Raw genomic sequence first — 9,429 nt, forward strand, 5'->3', positions numbered from 1 at the left:
CTAGATTTCGGTAAAATTTAATAGGCCGCACAAAAGGGACGATCGAAAACCGTTTTACTAGAGTGTCGCATAATGATTTGATATTGAATTAAACCGTTTGATTTCTGGTTTCCGGAACCTGTACGACGGCGCATGTGAAACAGTTCCGGTATGCAATTTGTGTTGTACGGTGTATATTCGTACAAGAGTAGGTACAACACTGTGAGAAAACGCGGAAGGGACCGCGGCCTGCGAAAACAGGTTAAAGGTCGGCGATCCAGTTGCATAATAAGTGGACCGGATCGGGTAGGTATATCGACCGGAAGGGATTTACAATATCATTTAATTATTGTTACACCGCCGCCGACGGCATCAGGTTTTTCTCGCTGCAGACACACCGACGGTTCCGAACACCCGTCTCATTTTACCTACGTATATATTGTAGACATCATATTAATATTATTATAATATTTAAATATTATACTATACAAATATACATTGTGTCTGTGAACGGAGTCAGCAGAATCGTCGTGCTGATTTCCGGATATGGTGTAGACACTAGACGGTTCGAGAGCAATTATTTTTAAGAAACACCGACGTCGCGGCTAGTCCATATATTTGTACATATATATATATATATATATATATATATTCAATAATATTTAATAGCAATGATGTCGACGAGTGTATGAAAAAAAAACACCCAGTTGGCGGTAATTAAGAAGAAATTGTGTAACGTTTAAACGCGTGACGATATATTATTATTGTATGTACATATATAATATATACATTTCTATGCAAGTATACATTCGGTGTATAAATGCTAACGCAAGCTGACGATTCAGAGTAAATCGCTGATCGCTTTTCGGCGACATGAATTGGGTCATCGCCGTTCAATGAATATGAGAAATTCCACAATATTAACGTGTATCGTCATTTTCTTTGTTGTACATAATATTAACACAGGAACGCGATTGACAAACCTCTACTCCGCGAGTTAAACCTTTGCGGTCTAACGACTAGTATTGTGTGTAGGAATTAAATAGCTCGGAGGCCAAACAAGATAGAGCCGTTTTATATACAAAAAAAACGTTCAGAGCGACCACGCGAGGGTATAATAATAGTCAATAGTCATCGAGTTTTGTGTAAAAACATTAAGACGGTTAATTCCTTATAAGTAATAATAGTAGAACACAACCAGTTTGGTAAGAACCCTGTGTTTGTGTGTGTGGGTAATATACACGTGTAACTCAAGGGAGAGGTATGCGACGAAAAACCGATTTGTGCAAATGATCGTTACAGTATATGTATTATTGTTATTACTATTATTATTATATTATTCATACAAACAAATAAAGTCATGATGATAATATTACCATCGGTGTCACGTAGTTGGGACATCAACGGTGAAACTCGACAGCGCACAGATGTCGTGTAGGATAGGCAGGTATTCGACCATCAGCCTGGTATCTGTAAACGACAATATTTTCACATTGTCTATACAATATAATAATGTATTATACTATACCATAGCTACCGGGCGCATTGATAATGTTATGAATTATGATGTAAAAGCAAGTGTTTTTTTTCTACTCGACAGTAAAAAAGTTACTACTGTAAGAACTCTGCGTATGCTTACCATAATAATTAATATATATATAGTGTTGTTTTAGTCATTTAAGTATAGGAAAACTACTGTACAGTTAATAAATGATAAATTAACAGAAAATATTAACACGGATAAAGCAATATCATTATTACAAATTACTTGAGGTTTTCGTTTTTTTAGTAAAATGTGCTATTATAGTATGATTTCAATATCTGTTCCCACCACAGGAACGTATCAAAAGCACACCGCGCCTAGCCTACATAATACTTAAATTGTTAGTATAGTATTTTTTAGTTTTTTATATACATATCAAGCGTATATAAAAAAATTATACAAATACAACATTTCTACTAAGTCATTAAATAGAGTTTAAAAATATATTTCCGCCACGAGAATGTAAACAAACAGCGTAAATATTTAAAGAAATAGTCAATTTCTAGCTGCTATCCTGACCTAACCTTTGCACTTTTTTTTTTTTTTTTTTTTTTTATTAATAATACAAAACAATCTATACAATATATATGTACAATAAGTTTTTTTTTTTGTTTTTTTATCTATATTACAAGGCTTGTATATCGTGAGGAGGAAGCCACCCATTGGTAACACCTCTATCCTTTGCACTTACATAAAAATATATAAAAAGCAAACTTATAGATAATTATACAGGGAACGACTTGTAGGAAAAGTTTTCTCTTAAATATAACATTTTTTAAGCATTTTGAAAAAACGGTTTGGCGGGTATTAAGAACCCTCAAAAATGTAGCAAAGGAGGGGTGAGATTTTTAATATGCTATTAAAGGGGCTCACCTTAATGATTTTCCCGCTTGTTATCTCGTTTTTCATAATTATTTCCTATCCCGCCTACACTAAATAGGATTCCGATGTAGATTTTTTTAGAATACTGCTTCGTTTTTTACAAAATAACTTGATTTATTTCTTAGGTTAATCGAATGTTTAGATTTTATCAAAAAATGAAGTGATTTACGCATAGTTCGTAGAATATTTACTCTAATTGTTTTTTTATAATTATTATTGAACAATGGGTAAAATCTCACAGCGTCCCGCCGATCTATACTTTTTCTTTTTTTTTGCTAATAATATAAGAGAAATTCAAAAAGTACGTTCATTAGCTTTTTTATATACAATTGCTATGCGTTCGAATAACATTGATTTTCAATACGACAGTATTACAGTTATTATTCACAGACAAATCGTGTTTGCCCCGTTTAATGAAATTGGCAATAATAATTATGTTTGTCGCTAATTAATTGATAATTCGTGAATCGACCAGTAAAGCGATTTTTTTCTATAATTATTGTTTTTTCCTTAACGGTCAATTACATCCGTAGCGGTGCGCGTATTATATATATATATATATAATACGCGATGTACAAGGTTGTTGTGTATTATATGTACACTGTAAGGAGGAGGTTGACGGTTAAATTCATCAATATAATAATATTATATATGAGATGTATATTATAGCGGTCGTGTACATATAAAAACGGTGACGACGAACAGGTGCCAGGAAGACGGTGTGACTGGAGTGTACGGAGCGGACATCAATTAACATCCCATACCTAAGGGAATGCCGCCTTGTGTCTTATATGTAATATTCAAATAGAAACCGTTAAAGGATCCCGTAGACACCTGCTTCGGAAATTCGTTATTTTTCATTTCAACAAAAAAATTACCAAATTTCAAAAAAAAAAAAACCTATTGCTACCGAACATACAACGGATCCAACAACCTAATACAATACCTCCTATATGGGCCGCGTTGTATGTAATTATGATTACTTATGATATTTTGGGTGCGCGAAAACGTCTGTTGTGGACGGTATGCGCACGTTTAACGGTAAACAGTATCGTTAAAAGGGTCCGCGGCCACCGGTTAATCGTTAACATTATTTTAATAGGTTCCTAATGAGCGCGTAATCTGTATACGTTCATCTGCGAAACGACCGGTCGCTCGACAATAATTCCCAAAGTGTGTATTGTTATTATAGACTGCAATTACCGCCGTCAAAAAAACCAATAGCCGCCGAAGACCCCATGCCGAGATTCTACTACACACTACAAGTTACTACTTATGTCCTATACAGCAGTGATGATGATGATAATAATAATAATAATAATTAATGCAATATTATTTGGGTACACGTCGACTAACGACGGCGCTAAAACTGTTCGCCCGCAACAACCACCCAAGCTGTTGCCCGTTGACGCGAGTGCAATGATATTTTATGACCAATAATCGTTTAGATAAAAAAAAAAAGCAAAAAAATATATTACATTATTATGTCAGCATATATTATAATAATAATATAGACGTCGAGTTCCCGAAACAGCGTTGGGTGCTGCTCACACTCCTCTTTTTTGATCTCACGACGTTGCTGTGCTGTAATAATTTGTTTAATGATTGATTTGGAATATTACACAGTCACTGGAGTATGGATAATCAATTTGTTATAACATCAAAAACGATTTAACAAATATCACCGGTATTTGTTATTAAAATATCCCTTTTAATTACTTCGCATGACCCAATTGCTTTAATAGGTACTGTTAAATGTTACTTTACAAGTTGCGGCCTATAATAGATAATTATATCGCAAACTAGAATATCTCATCATCTCTACCCGACAACTGTATTATTTATCAATTTCGTGATGTTGATAGGAAGCTAATCCTGCTAGTGAAATGTATTTGAATTTTATTTTTGAGATACATCTGTGTTATCCATGATGTTATGACAATGGCAAAGAGATCAAGCTTCAAAAAAATCTACGTTTAAGCTTACATAATATATTCTCATAATTAAACATTCTGACGATCCAAACAATTCACATACCTACTATATAAATATTTGTTTGGCAGACGTTGCCAAAATCGTGTCACACTGAATTATACACAGACTTATCTGTCCACAGCCCGTACAAATTACAATGCCGTAGAGGGAAACCGTTAGATGGTAGTGTACTGTGTAGACAAATAGAATTTTAAACTTAAATTCTGCTTAAACTATATTATACGCGCTAATACTGGTGTTACGGCCCTATCTTTCGTTGCAGACACTTGGAGTCCGCTTTTCACAAACGGTCGTTTTTTTAGGTTAAGGTCGTGTTTGGAGTGCTCATCGGACCTGCGGTATTATCGACAGTATTTTCATTATTATATTATATTTAATATTACAAGTATTAGGTTCAGTTTTCCTTTACTGTTCTTTTGTACAACTTTGAAACCCTGCTGGACGATTAAAACGCGATGTCGTCCCCGTCCGAGGCGCACAAAGGTAATAATAATTATTGTAACCGGACCATTAGAACGGAATTAGAAAAAAAAAACCGTTATAGCCGAAAGAAGACTTAACCGAAGACACATCAGAGTGGTTCGTCCGTTACGCCATTGGTGAGCCAAAATAAGCGGGAAAACACATAGGCAGTACGGATTTTGATAATACCCAATTTCTTTTCACTGTGAGCGCCTTACCGTCGGATATATAGCTAGATATGCGCACACAAGCGGCCTGGCCGAGTGGGGCGCACGCACATTACAACGACCGGATAGCCCTTTTGACCCTATTTAAATTTGTTACATCCACTGGCATTATAATATAATATCGTATTGTATACAGGGAAGAAGATGTATATTGTATTATTATATATCCTGTATAATGTGAGTGTGTGTGTGCGCGCGCGGTCACTTGCTTGGAAGTATAAACGGACGGGCAGCGTAGAGGTCGCGGCCGGTCTCACCCCGGAAGTTTGCCAGGAGGGATCCGCGGGCCAGTACACATACAATAACCGATGCGAGGGGTGGAGGGGGGATTGTAAGGGAGAACCGGGGGTGAAAAGGACACGGGTATAAGCCGTGCACATGATCGAAAGGGTCAAGTTACCTGTCACGAGACCCCTGTATGCCAACTGGAGCGATTTACACACATGCATTGCACTTTCTTAGCCACCGCGGTGTATTATCTGTGTATACGCACCACCACCTATACCGCATGCACATAATATGTAAATCGAAAATACCCTATGGGAATCGGACCATTTATTTCAATATCATATCAAAAGGTAGGTCAACTCATGCTCACGGTAGCCGTATTGTCCTGCAACGGCTATATGGCCTATATATACATATAATATATGTGTATTATATTATGCGCACACATACTCTTCCCTCCACCTATGACAGCACAGGAGTATGTATTTATTGTATAAGCGCCTATTATTATTATTTATTTTTTACTTTTTTTATACGTCCAAACGTACGTTACACGGTTTTCTTCGCCTTAAACGATATATCGTGTAAAAAAATCCTAATAAAATAACGGCCAAAATGTCGTTCTAAAATATGCAGTTCGACCTGCACAAGTACACAAGTAACGACGTGATTCTCCCGTGGGCTTCATGTTCATCTTCGGAATCAAGGACATTAAAATCGAATTTAAACCTAATTATCCGAAATTCGCGTTTGGGAAAAGAATGTGCGCACATTAGCATTCTCCTGGCGATGCTTCTACTTGCAACATACGTAAATAGGTACACTCTAGAGTCTAGTGTATGCCCAATTCCCTACTAAAACTTTTTTTTTTTTACCATTTGCCGGATGTCTGTGTGACAGATCATGAGAACGTATTTTTCTTCTATTTTATGTTCCGTTGTACCATTTTCCAACTAATCCTACGGGTTACGAAAATCATCGTTAATCTCCTATACAACTCGCAAAGGTTTACGCTGAAATTTAAATTCGAAACGGTTTACTTGTATACAACATTTTTAAGGCCTGTAATTTCATTTACCTACTGCCATTAGTTTCTATACGTCAAATTGGTCCACACTCGATAGTTTTTTCATTTAGTATGTTCGAAAGTTGTATAGTTTATTGTGTGAAATATACCTGAAAAGCGTAAACATTAAAACAAATGGAGATTAACCCCCCCCCCCCCGTCAAATAATGTTTTAAAGCCAACAATAACAACCTACAGCTACCATCTAACCCCATTTTCTCTAATGGTCACTCGTTGTTACTTAGTCCTAACTATTAAGTATTGCGGGAGAACAACTCAAAACTATATAGGTATATATATAATATATATATTTCTGTATAAACACAGAACGGGTATACATTTCATTGTATATAAAATTCCAAGTGTAGGGTATATATTTAGTTATTGTTAGACCTTGGTGTAAAATTATTTTACATCTAATTACATATAAGTGTGCGTCTTGTGAGTCTAAAATTTGAATCATTGTTATTTCTCGCAATATAATATTACTCTTTTCGGTGTGTTATTAGTTATTACCTATAATGTCAAAACATATACATTATGTGCTTAGGTAAAAATCGTTGCTCGACGCTCTATTCGATTGCCTATGATTGGGTGTACAAAGGTAATTTATTTAAACGCTATGGAATATTATGGCTACTGCAGCGTAGACAACACATAATATATAGGATACATTGAATATTCCATTATTCGTATACAAATGAGCTGGTGAAATTGACTAATTAATATTACCTGTGACTGAGACGGGTTACATTATTATACTCTTTAAATTAGGGTGCAATTTTAAATGCAGGTATTAACGACTATACGGTTCGCTTATTATTGCTGTTGTTGTTTTCGTTGTTGAACGGATAAATCTATGTATAATGTAGGTACTTGTTTGTTTTTTTCATAAACGCGTAACGAGGCTTCCTTTTTTTCTGTTAGGCGAAACGTTCGTATGTATTAGTAGGACCGAGACTTGAGCGCCTTCCAGGAAATAGATTCCGTCGTTAAAGAATAACAACAGATGACTGTTTGGGAATAAGATAATTTGCTGTGTTACACACAATGATAATTAAATTGTGACAACTGACAAGATCGTATGAAACCGAATCTTAAATAAATATTATTGTTTACAAGCTTTGTACGTTTATACAGTTACACGTTATGCGACTGCGTATTGATGTATTATTATTATTATTTGTCGTATGAGTATGTCCTCGTGTAGTACAAGCTCTTACAAGCATAATAGTTTAGTGGCTGCGATGATTATCGAGGACGTTGCGCTTTCGTTTTGAACTGCAGATGGCTGCGGGTCAACTGAATGCGTTGACAAAAAAAAACATTTCTATTTTCCGGCTATCTATTTCTCCTGTGGCAATACGGTTTTATTGTGTACACATGATTGATGTCGACCGGTCGCAAAAATTTACAAGTTTAGAAAACAAATGTAGAGTTTCGAGAAACGGTTAATACCTAACATAATATTAGATTTATACAAGTTGAATTTTTTTCTAGAAACTTAAAATGAAATACCCTATACTTTTATTATTAGGTAAATACAAGTCGTAAGTACTATAGTGTACGAAAATGAGAAATTTTAGACACACAACACTTAGAAATATGTGATTACTTTTGTTCACTAGCTCTAGTTTTATTATTTTGATTCTTCGCCGTTTAAAACAAAATTCACCGGAATTCTATAAGATTAGAACATAACATACATACTTTAAATACCCAACACGAGTAATGTACCAATTATTAACGCGATTTTTATCCGAAAATTATGAAAAAAATTAACAATAAGATTTATACAACCTTAATAATAATAAGTCATTGAATCATGATAACGCTATTACCATATATTAAAGTTTAAAATTAAAGAATCCAAAAAAATAGGCCAAAAGCAATTAAAAATGATGATTGCTAAGTAATAATTACGATGTTAATCAAGTAGTTTAACGTTTTGAATTAATGGATTATAAATTTAATGTCCACTATAAATATAGTGAACCCATAGTTTAGAACAATCGAAACTAGTTTGAAGTCATCAACAAGTGTTAAGTATATTTCAAATATATACTATAAAATATAATATTTGCACTTGCACTTCAAGTAAGCTAATTTTTTCTCCGCTGATTAATTCAAAATCATTTCGGTTTAGGTGCTGTAGCTAAAGCTATATTACATTATGATATTATGTGGTTTTATAATAAATATATTTAATTATTATAATATCGGCTGATAGAAAATATACATGTTTTTAAGATACTAAATAACTGACCATTCAACGACTGTTTTTGTTTACCTATTTATTTATTTATTTATTTCCCAATATATTTCATTTAGTTTTTGAGATTATATTTACATTTCAGTTTTCATAATATACGCACGAATCCCATTTGACTGCGTTCAACAATTATCGGAAACAGTACTCTGGGAGGTAAGTAATAATTAATAAAATACGACATTAGAATAAATCAAATATCATATTCCGGTTGACGCGCGAACCATTTGAATAAGTACTACAGTTATAAATGTAATATACAACTAATAAGATTATTGCCGTCGATTACATTTAAATGTGATTCAAGACACTGTAATAATATCTTTGATGTTAATTAATATTTTATTGATGGGTAATACTGCGGAACACGCAGCTTGCCCGAAAACTAGTGTCAGAACTCATAATAATTTAATAACTCATATTTGAGAATAATAATAATTAACATATACACTATATGATGTATATTATGTAAGAAGCGGTATCGTTGACGCCAACACGCAGAAACATCCTCGTGAGAAAAGTTGACTTCAGAGCTCAAAAAAAAAAAAATTGTCCGATTGTTCTTTTTTCACGAAGCTACAGATATCATAGTATTTTATTGTATAATTGACTCTGTGAAAATATTTTTTTGTGTTCGAATGTAAAAAAAAAATGATATATCAATGTACGCTCGGTCGAGGTGAACTTCTAAAGGTTAATTAATTAAATAATATTTTTTTTATAAAACGGCAAACAGTATTCCGAGACGGTCAAGGCGTGCGAACATTTTCTCGAGTCC

The sequence above is a fragment of the Adelges cooleyi genome, unplaced genomic scaffold (genome assembly GCF_023614345.1).
Source record: "Adelges cooleyi isolate 19-005CV unplaced genomic scaffold, UGA_ACOO_1.1 ACOO_flye_CR_arks_rails_tigmint_CR_PRNA_108, whole genome shotgun sequence".
NCBI classification, from domain to species: domain Eukaryota; kingdom Metazoa; phylum Arthropoda; class Insecta; order Hemiptera; family Adelgidae; genus Adelges; species Adelges cooleyi.